Genomic DNA, 10684 nt, shown 5'->3' on the forward strand with positions numbered 1-10684 from the left:
AGGGAACCTCAAGCAGGCTCCAGGTCAGAATTGTGAACCACTCCCATGTGAGCTTTCAAAACACAAAAATTAGTCCTTGCAATGACTGTCCATGAAAACAGTATAGATACAGCCTGAAAGTTTTGCCAGCTGAAAATTCCAAATTATTGGCATTGGTGGAATGGGTAAAGGAAAAATACTAAATTGAAATGAACTAATACATCATTTAATAGAATAAAGATGCATGAGCAAATATTTGTACAACATCTTTTCCAGTTCTTGCAATAAACCTGCAAATAATGCAATCAGAATTTGGAGGTACATCATGCTAATAACAAAAAAACATCCAGGGAGATTAGTGACAGTTAAAAACAATCAGGATCAACTCCTGGAATTGTACATGCAGCATAAGAGGACTTCAAATTCACTGACACCAAATCACATGGCAAACAAGTCAAATGCACCAAAACCATCTCATTACTGCATAGCAAAACATTAAGTTCCCATATCTAGGTTCTCCAGTTTCCTCATTTCCAATTGTCATCTTGAGTGGTATCATTCATCTAGTAGAACATGTCCTTCAGTAATAGATATTGATGTTGTCTCCATTGTGGTACAAGAATCTTGTAATAATTCCTCAAAATGCTAAAAGATGAGCCAAGTCAAGACTGCAGATGACTTCTTATGGCAACAGTAATGTTGTTACCACAGTCAAACAGGAACCTCACATATTCTAAGTAAGCCCTGTTAAATACAGGAATTGCGCATTATTACATTTGGATCAGGCAACTCATGGTAGTTAAAGGCTTTAAGTTGGATCATGTAAGAAAATGATCAATGTATTCTGAAACAAACCTGATAGCAAAGTCTTATCCATGTCTGAGATCAACATCCAGAAGTCTCATCTCAATGAGAATCAGCCAGGTCAAATATGTGGTGCCTGTGTTTCAGGCCTAACAAGCCAAACATGGGGAGGCCCTAGGAGTAATTTGGCTCATAGTGGTAATGATGTGGCATAATCACATCAAAGCTGTGCACAGTCCTTCCCTGAAGTGTGACAAGTTTCTTCAGCTGAGAGTGTTCATGGACTCAAATCCAGAGTCTTCAGTTAAACTAAGCTGCGATAGAGTTGGGAATGACATCATTTGGAAGGATCTTTGTCTATCAGAAGTGTGTCTCACCAGAATTCTAGGAATTGAAGTTCCAAGGGATGTACTGTAACTATCACCTGGGATAGTTTGCACAAAGTTCTGAACTATGGTAGACAGACCTACCATTGACCTAAAAAAAGGGGAAACTGCAAAGTTCAGTCCTGTAATGTTTTAGGTCAGAGCTTTGCTTTTGCAGGAGATGTTGTTACAAATTACTTAAGAATAAGTATTCACACTTGAATTACAAATTATAACTAGGAGGCCAGCAAGCAAACACCTCAGTGGTTGAAGTTGACTGAAATATTTTCTGTAATGTACTGAATTCATTGAAAAAATTGGGTATAAATGTCTGGTTTTGACTGCAAGCACACTTCATAATACTACTCCCTGCCCCAAAACAAGTTGTCCTGTTAAATGCTAGGCAGAACACCAAGTGCCAATAAGGCAATTTCTGGCAACAAAGTTCAGGCAAATACTACAAGGTCACCCATTCCAACAAACTGATTCAGTGCTTTGTTGATTTTTAAGTGGTGACTACATCCAATAATATCAATATTTACTCACCCATTCAAATGTATTTTGTTAAGATCAATCATGTTCACCAAAGCCTCAATATTGCTGCCTGCTACAGCACAGATGTTATGTTGCTGGTAACATTTTGCTTACACATGAACAAGGACTCTTTGCACTGCAGCACACCTGGTAACACTGCCGCTGAATCTGGACTTGATCCCAATGGCACTGCACTTCAGGAAATCTTTGATGAATAGCTTTCCCTGGAAGGGGACAAAGTGCACAAGTCAAGGCATTCCCACTTCCTTTTGGTCAGTTACTACTTCATACATAGGTGTGAAGAGAAGCAGCACATTCTAACCACATCAGCTACTCAATTTTCATGTACGACTCCAAACTGATGTCCACCTAGCAGACCAAGTTAATCCAAAGCAGAGATTGAGGCCTCAAATGCAAACATTAAAATTGGCGCTTTCAATTGTTTGAAACACCACGGCAGTGTTATTTCTGCTAATCCAAAAGGCACCCAGCTCAAGACAAAGCTGTAGAGAACTTTTGCCAATGAACATTCAATTACAATTATCTAGTTGCTGTGGAATTTAAGATGCATGACGTACCATTGCAAGCAAAACTTTTCTATAAACTGAATACATCTTCATGCTTTCTCCACTGACTTGCAACAGCAACTCTGGATTGGGAGCGAATTACTATTTTCTTTCATTAAGTAAATTTACTACACCAGTTTTAAAATCAGGGCTCAATTTTGACATCTATTCCATTTATCAAGTTTTACCCAGTTGCAAAGTAATTCACCATTACTACAATAAAAGACTAATTCAGTATTTGTGATTAGTAACTGTTCAGACAATGTCTTCAAACTTACCTGTACATCAAAATTACCTGCATTCTGAAGAAAGTCTCTGCAAATTTCATGCAAGTTGTCATCTAGTTTTCCAAACATGCAAATTTATCACATCCCACATCTGGTACATGGTGCAGACAGGCATTTATTTCAACTGTTGGAAGCAGAAGAGTTGCCTCAATTATTGAAAAACAATACTTTCCCACCCCCCCATGACTGAGTATTAAAACATTATAATTATGCAGACCCAAAATATACATCTGAGCCCTTGCATACAAATCAGCAGTCAACATGACTCCACTGAGAAAGAGAAACTAGGAAACCACCAGTTAGTCTTACCTCAGTGGAGAAAAATCTATAGTGAATGCTGCAATAATGAAAGACCTTGGAGAACAGGGATCAGAGGAAGTATAGAAAAATCATGTTTGTCTGATTCCTTGGCATCCTTGGACAGTGTACCAAGTAGAATATGTAAAGGAGAAGCCAGTAGAGGTACAGTTGGATTTTGTCTTTCAAGGACCTGCACAGGTAGCCAGTTGACACAATTAGAGAACCATATATTGACATGGATTGAGAAGAGGCTCAGACAATGCAAAATGGTGATGAATCTCAGAGTGAGAGGCTGGGGCTGGTCGCGCAAGGGAAGAATGTGTGGGGGCAGCTATCAACCTGCAATGATTTGGCTAAATAACCTTGTGTTCTTGCACCCTCACCATCCCCCAGATTTGGGAATACAAAACCTGGTGGGATTGAGATTCAGGGAAAGGTAGAGGTTTCAAAGAGGATATGGGAAAGGTTTGAGTAGCCAAGACCCATGACCTTGCTCCTGATGGAAGAGAGAAGAATGACTGGTAGTATTGTATTCAACAATGAATTCAATAGACTTCTGGAACGATAGAGCGTGGATAATACGGAAAATTGGCACACAGACGTAGATGGACTGCCTTGATCAATGAATGGCAGAACAGGCTCAAAAAGCAAAAAACACTACTCCTGCACTCAAGTCATTTGGCGTGTTATCGTACACAGGTTTACAAAAGAAAAATCTTAGTTTTGTTGCTCACCATAAAAAAGCACATCATTTAACATGGCACACATTAAAACATACATTTACTATCAATTGTCGAAACTTCTGCTAATGAAAAACAATATTCAGATCGACTTAACACCATTCCTTAAACAATGCTGATACAACTATCCTTCTCATATTTGCAACGAGCCTGTATCCATGCATAGATTAGGCACCGTGTAAGTGACAAAGTGTTGAGATTACACATTCACCAAGTTAATTTTTGAATTACCCCACCTGTAGGGAAACTGGTATGTGGGAGACCTAAAGCACACTGGTGAACACATCTCCTCCCTCAGGTCCCGCACACCCTGCAGCATTCCCCAGCTGTCGCCCAGTCCGTGTGCAGGACAGCCTGTGCCCTCCACTCACCTGCACGTTGCAGATGCAGTCGCTCTTCCCCCAGGGCAGTGGAGCGGCTCAGTCACATCAGCAGCCCCCGCAGCAGCGAGCAGACAGCGCAGAGTGAAAAATAGCAACACACGAGCCTCCATTTCCACAGCAGGCTGACAATTCTCAGAAAAATCAGAGGTTATGTCTAATAAAGATACTTTTGTTTTACTTCAAGAAATACCCAAACAACCTGTAAGCTGGAGTGCCCAGATGGGACATTTTATACTATTTTCCCTAAATTGTTTCCCACACCCCAAATCAACTGAACATTCAAATATACACGTGCCACTTTCAGGAATGTTCTGCATTTAAATGATTCCCAAGGATAGCCCCAGTTTGTGTCGTTTTTCGGCAACATTGTGTTTCTCTTCTAAGGACTCCTCACTTCTTAGGAAGTTAGTGATGGGAATAAATGCAGGCATTGCCAGCTATTGCCATATCCCTGTGAATGAATGTAAAATTGGATAGAGATATCGGCTCCAACCAGTATCACCAGTAAAGACTGTCTAATAAATGTGGCCTTTACACCGTGCTTCAGATGTGGTCTAACTGGGGTTTTATCTAATTGGTAATTGGTTTATTATTGTCACATGTAGCAAGATACAGTGAAAAGGTTTGTTTACATACCAAACAGATCATTCCGTGCATAAGTACATCAACATAATACAAAAGGAAAACACATCAGACTGCAGTGTTACAGTAACAGAGAGTGCAGCAGTTAAGAGTATTAAGATGCAAGGGCCATGATGATGCAGACTGAGAGATCAAAAGTTCATCTTTATCATAGTAGAGATCTGTACAAGAGTCTTATCAGAGTGGGATAGTAGCTGTTCTGGAGTCTGCTGGTATGTATTCTTGTTAATGTTTTTACCTAATGGAAGGGGAGAGATATGAGAACTGACCAGGGTGGGAGAGGACTTCATTTATGTTTGGTGTTTTCTGGAGATGGTGGCAAATATAGACAGCATCAATAGAGGGGAGACTGTTGTTCATGATAGACTGGGCTGTGTTCACATCTCTCTGCAACTTCTGGAGGTCTTGGTCAGAGCAGTTGCCATACCAAGTTGTGATGCATCTAGATGGAAAGCTTTATAGTGCTTTTGTGAAAACTGGTGATGTTCATTAGGCACATGCAGGATTTCCATGGCCTTCTGAGGAATTGGCCTCAGTGTCTAAGTGGCTGGATCAGGTCAATTTATTTGGAATATTTACACTAGGAACTTGAAGCTCTCAACCACCTCCACCTCAGCACCACTGATACAGACAGGGGCGCGTACTCTTCCCTGCTTCCTGAAGTCATTCACCAGTTCTTTTGTTTTGCTGATATTGAGGGAAATTATGCTGTCTTGACCTCATGCTACTAGGTTCGACATCCCATTCCTGTACTCTATCTCATCATTGATTGAGATCTGACCCACTATAATGTTGTGCACCATCTTCCTAATCCTCTGTACATGAAAGTTGCACTTATAGATGAACATTCTTTTGTGGCAGAAACCTGTTGAGAAGCAGACTGAACAGCTTGGGTTAGTATCACACAACAGTCGACTATGACAGATAGTTTCATATGTACATCAGCCTCTCTGAGGTCAATAGCTCTGGGTAATGACATCAGTGTCACCACCTCAAAGGGGTTTAGTCTAGTCTTCTTGTTTGAGGTTATGCTGAGCTGCATAAGATCATGGGGAGGGCCGTAGGCCATGGTACACCCTCCTCGTGATACATAGTCAGTCTTTGTTTGATACTTCCATTCATCTGTTCCACCTGTGCTGATGGCTCTAGATGATGTGGACAGTGGAAGGTTTGTTCAATGTTCACCAGTCAGCATAACTCCTGACATGCACTTCCAGTGAAGTGTGTCCCTTGGTCAGAGTCAATGCGACATGGCAATCCCCATCTAGGGTTGTCGTCGTTAATCAGAGTTTCTGCTGTATGTGTGGCAGTGGCTTTTCTTGCTGGAACAGCCTCCCCCCACCTTGAGAACTTGTCCACAATACCAGTACATCTGAGTATCCTTGGCAATTTGGTAGCATAATGTAATCCACTTGTAGGTGCAATAAAATGGTCCAGGTGGGGCCGGAGCACTTAATTGTTGCAGCTTTTCCCGCTGTTCCCGGGTTTGTTTTCAGAATCAGGTTTACTATCACTGAGATAGGTCATGAAATTTGTTGTTTTGCGGCAGAAGTGCAAAGTAAGACATAAAGACCTCAAAATTATTATGTTACAAAAATAAATAAACAGTGCAAAAAAGGAATAATGAGGTATGTGTTCATGCATTCATGGACCATTCAGAGATCTTGACTTGTGACTTGGATACAAGAATATCCAGGTTACTTAGAACATCAGCCCATTCTGCCACTTAAATCTGCTTTTATGCACCAGACTGGATAACTTCACATTTTTCCACATTATCAGGCATCTGCAATGTTCTTGCCTGCTCACTTAGCTTTTCTGGATCCCCTTGAAGCTTCTACCTTTCCCTGACTCTCAATCCCACCTTGTTTTGTATCAACAAATCTGGCTGTGGAAAAGACACTTGGTCACTTAGCCAAATCATTAATGCAGATTGATAGATGCCCCCAGGCACTTTACTTCCTTGCCCCTCTAGCCTCAGTTCCTCACTGATATTTATCCCCATTTTGCATTGTCTGAGGCACTTCTCAATCCACATCACTATATTGCCCTCAACTGTGTACTCTTGTCAACTGGCTTCCTGTGCAGGTCCTTCTTGAATGACCAAAAATCCAAATGCACATCATTGGCTCCCCATTCATCTGCTGTGAGCCACTTCCTCCAAGGGCTCCAGTGGATCAGTCAAACATGCTTCTTCTGAATCCTATTCTCCAAGGTGTTTGGTTATTGCATCCTTCATTATAGACTCCTCACCACTGAGGTCAGACTAACCGGTAGTTTTCTGTTTTCTCTCCCTCAGATAGTGGAGTTGTATTCTCCCTTCTAATCTGCAGCAATAATTCCTCATTATAAATTCTCCTTTCCCTGTGAAGTACCCACATTTGTAGCCTTTCAGTTTACATCATTATAAGAGCTGAGTCTTGTTTCTTGTCAGTTTGTTCTTGCATTCTATGCTCCTGTTATTAGCACTTTAGTCCTGGTCCAAAATGCTCCCATCCTTGGCAACTTTAACCTCTCCCTTGGATTTAGCTCATCTTTAATTTCTCCTGCAAGGTGCATATGGATCATTTTTCATGTTGGGTTCTACAAGGAAAACTTTGCTGTCATATCTTCTGTAATTTTCCCAATCCACCACAGCCAGCTTCCCCTCATACCTTGGTAGTTTCTTTTGGTTGTGAATTGAACTACATCAGTTTCAACATTCATGTATAATGCTATGAAGTGGTTAGGATTAATGTAAATGGACTCAGTGGATCCAATGTCTCTTTCTGTCCTGCACCTCTCAAGGTCACTTTACAATAAGACCCTCAATTAATCCTTGCCAAAAGGTCTTGAGTAGCTTTTCACATTTATACATGAATTTGTCTTGCATCTGTTACTGTCAGTTTGTCATCTCCAGCTGAAGTTATCCCACCATGATGACTGTATTATCCCTGTTGCATGCTGATTTTTTAAACTAACTGTTAAAATGCTATTTTGGATCCTCATGATAGAATCTCAAGCAATGTTCTGAAGCTGAGTTTTTCCAGCCATGAGTATTGTTTTTCAATAATTGAGAAAACTCTTCTGCTTCCAACAGTTGAAATAAATGCCTGTCTGCACTATGTATCAGATGTGGGATGTGATACTTTTGCATGTCTGGAAAACACAACCTGTGATCTAAATGAGAACTTGAATGAAATCTCCAGACACTTTCTTCAGAATGCAGGCAATTTTGATGTACAGGTAAGTTTGGAGTCATAATGATTAGCTCCTCCAATGGGTTCAGATCTATCAAACGTTGCACACTGACTTGCATACTGAATCAGTAGTTTTTGTGATCCTGGTGAATTACTTTGAGTAAAATTTGAGATATGGATTAGATGTAAAAATTGAGCACTGATTTAAAACTGACATGTAGTAAGTTGACTAATTTGAAGAAAATGGCAATTCCATCACTGCCTAGAACTGCTATTGCAAATCCTAGTGGAAAAAGCATTGAGATGTTCAGTTTATTGACCAGGAGTACTTGCAATGATATAACCTATATCTTACATTCCCAAGCCTCTGGATAAAGGTAATTGAATCTAAGGAAATCTTTATTGTGCAGGGAAAGTTCTCTGCAGCCTTGTCTGGAGCTATCAGCCTTTGGGATTAGAGGACACACCACTGCTGTGGTGTTTGAAAATGCTGGAAGGGCCAATCAGAACATTTGCACTCAAGGCCTGTATCTCGCCATGGATTAACTTGCTCTGATGTGGATATTAGTTTCAAGTCAATTTATGGAAATTGAGCAGCTGAACTTTGTATCCTCAGTGGCAAATGTTTCTCTAGACTTTACAATCTGAGATGATTGTTTTCTGGCTGCTGCTGTCAGGTGCCATTCAAAGGAATTGCTGCTGTCTAGCAGCTGGGCAAGTAGGAAATTGATTTTTGGACATCAAACATGAAGCTACGTTAAAATTCCTTGTGCAGGACCCATACAAGGAAATTTCATGATTGGAATTTGATTGCTATCTGATGGCAACCAACATCTATCTCATTAATAACTGAACATCCTGTATCTTTACAACCCAGATGTGGACTTGGTTGTTCAATAGATTTGAAGTTGTTTTAAATTAACCAGCTGTTTTTTTTTGAAGGTGAGGGGCAGATGAATTTTAATATCAACAATTTGCATTGACTATGTCCTTGACCTAAGAACCTGATGTGGTATACCATGATTAGGCTCCAATCTGTATCACTTGGTCAGCAGAAATGCTAGTAAAGATCCTGTTGCACACGATTTGACCACATTGGTCCAGCAGTACCTGAATGTTCAGTTCTTAAATTAAAATGCAGATGCTGGAAATAACAATGCTGGAAGCACTCAGTAGGTCAGGTACCATTGATGGAAAATGTTGGTGTTCTGAGTATTTCCAGATTTTATTTTGTTTTACACCTCACCATGAGTCTTGATCTAACCTGTGATCTGTGCTTCAGCAATCCTTGTTCTGTTCTCTTGCACATGCATCTTTGGTATCTATGCCTTTTTTGGGAACTTTCTCCCTTACTATGTATTCTGCTTGAAAGTTCCTTTTGGATCTACTTGAGAGTTAGTCTGATCCCAATTAAACAAAATGTGCCCTTTACACAGTGCTTCAGATGTGGTCAAACTTTCATCTAATTGGTTTATTATTGTCACATGTACTGAGATACAGTGAAAAGCTGTTTGCATACCATCAAACAGATCATTCCTTACATAAATAGATCATACTTTTAGAAAGGGATCTCAGCAGATTCCAGGACAGAATTAGGAACCATTCAAGTGAATGCTTCAAAAAGCATACAAAAATTATCCCTTCCAATATGTCTCCCCTTCTTGCAGAAGAGGCCATGCTTAAACCATAAAAGTTGATAACTGAAAACAACTGCAATTTGCCACTGGCATGGGACGTTTTGGTTTGTTTTATCATTTAAGACTGGATCCTATTCCAATCTTCTTGGAGTAAGGTTACCTCCTAATCTACTTCAATCCCCAATTAAATCCAAACAAATGGTGTTAAAACAAAACCCCAAATTGGAAAGGAAACAATACATTGAGTTTAGTAGCTTAAAGTTGTACAAATGTTTGCTTACATGTCTTTTCCTGACAATAAATCTGGAAGTAATACAATCAGAATGAGATATATTGTGATAATAGTCTCCAAATTCTATCCAGGGAGATTAGTCCGTGATCCTCATTTCAAATGTCACTAATTTCAGGAGTTGTGATCATGCAAGAGAACACCAGACATTCATGGTAAACACAAGTGAAGTGCATTTATACAGTAATGATTTGGTGTGTTTAAACTGATATCTTGGCCCCCTAGTTTCCTCATTTCGAGGAGTGATCTTGAGTGGTATTGTCATCCTAGATAAATCCTGCAGTTATAGATGCTGGAGTTGTTTTCTCCACAATACAAGAATCTGTCAATGATTGCCTCAAAATGATGAAAGATAAGCCAAGTTAAGATTGTAAATGATTTCTTATGGCATCAGTAATGTTGTTATTACAGTCAAATGGGACCTTCACATATTCCCAGTGTGCCCTGTTAAATACAGGAATTATGCATTATTACATTTTGATCAGGCAAATACTGTGTCACAATGGTTTTAAGTTGGACCTTGGGGGGGTAGGGGGGACTAACTTATGATCAATACATTCTGCAACAAACCTGATAGAGAAGTCTTTTCCATGTCTACAATCAACATCCAGAACTCCCATTTCTCTCATGCAAATACAAAGTAGCCACATGACCCACATTTGCCAGGCCTGCAACATATGCGCAGAAGCCAAGCATTGAGAGTAATTTTATTCCTTCCAAGTTGTGCACAGTCCTTCCCTAAAGTGTCATAATTTAAGATGAAAAGGTGTTCATAGACTGAATAAACCAGGACGGTCTAGTGTTAAGAGATGACATTGAAAGTTGTGATAAGGTTCAACGTTATTTGCGCAGGGGATCTCTTTCCTGGCTGGAGAGGCATACCAGGAGTAGGCCATTGAGAATTGAGGTGGGAAAACTTACTTCAGAGGTCTTTTTTTTAACATTCTTGCAAGAGAAGTGGAGATTCAGCCGTTAGTAT

The sequence above is a fragment of the Pristis pectinata genome, chromosome 2, assembly GCF_009764475.1.
Source record: "Pristis pectinata isolate sPriPec2 chromosome 2, sPriPec2.1.pri, whole genome shotgun sequence".
NCBI classification, from domain to species: Eukaryota; Metazoa; Chordata; class Chondrichthyes; order Rhinopristiformes; family Pristidae; genus Pristis; species Pristis pectinata.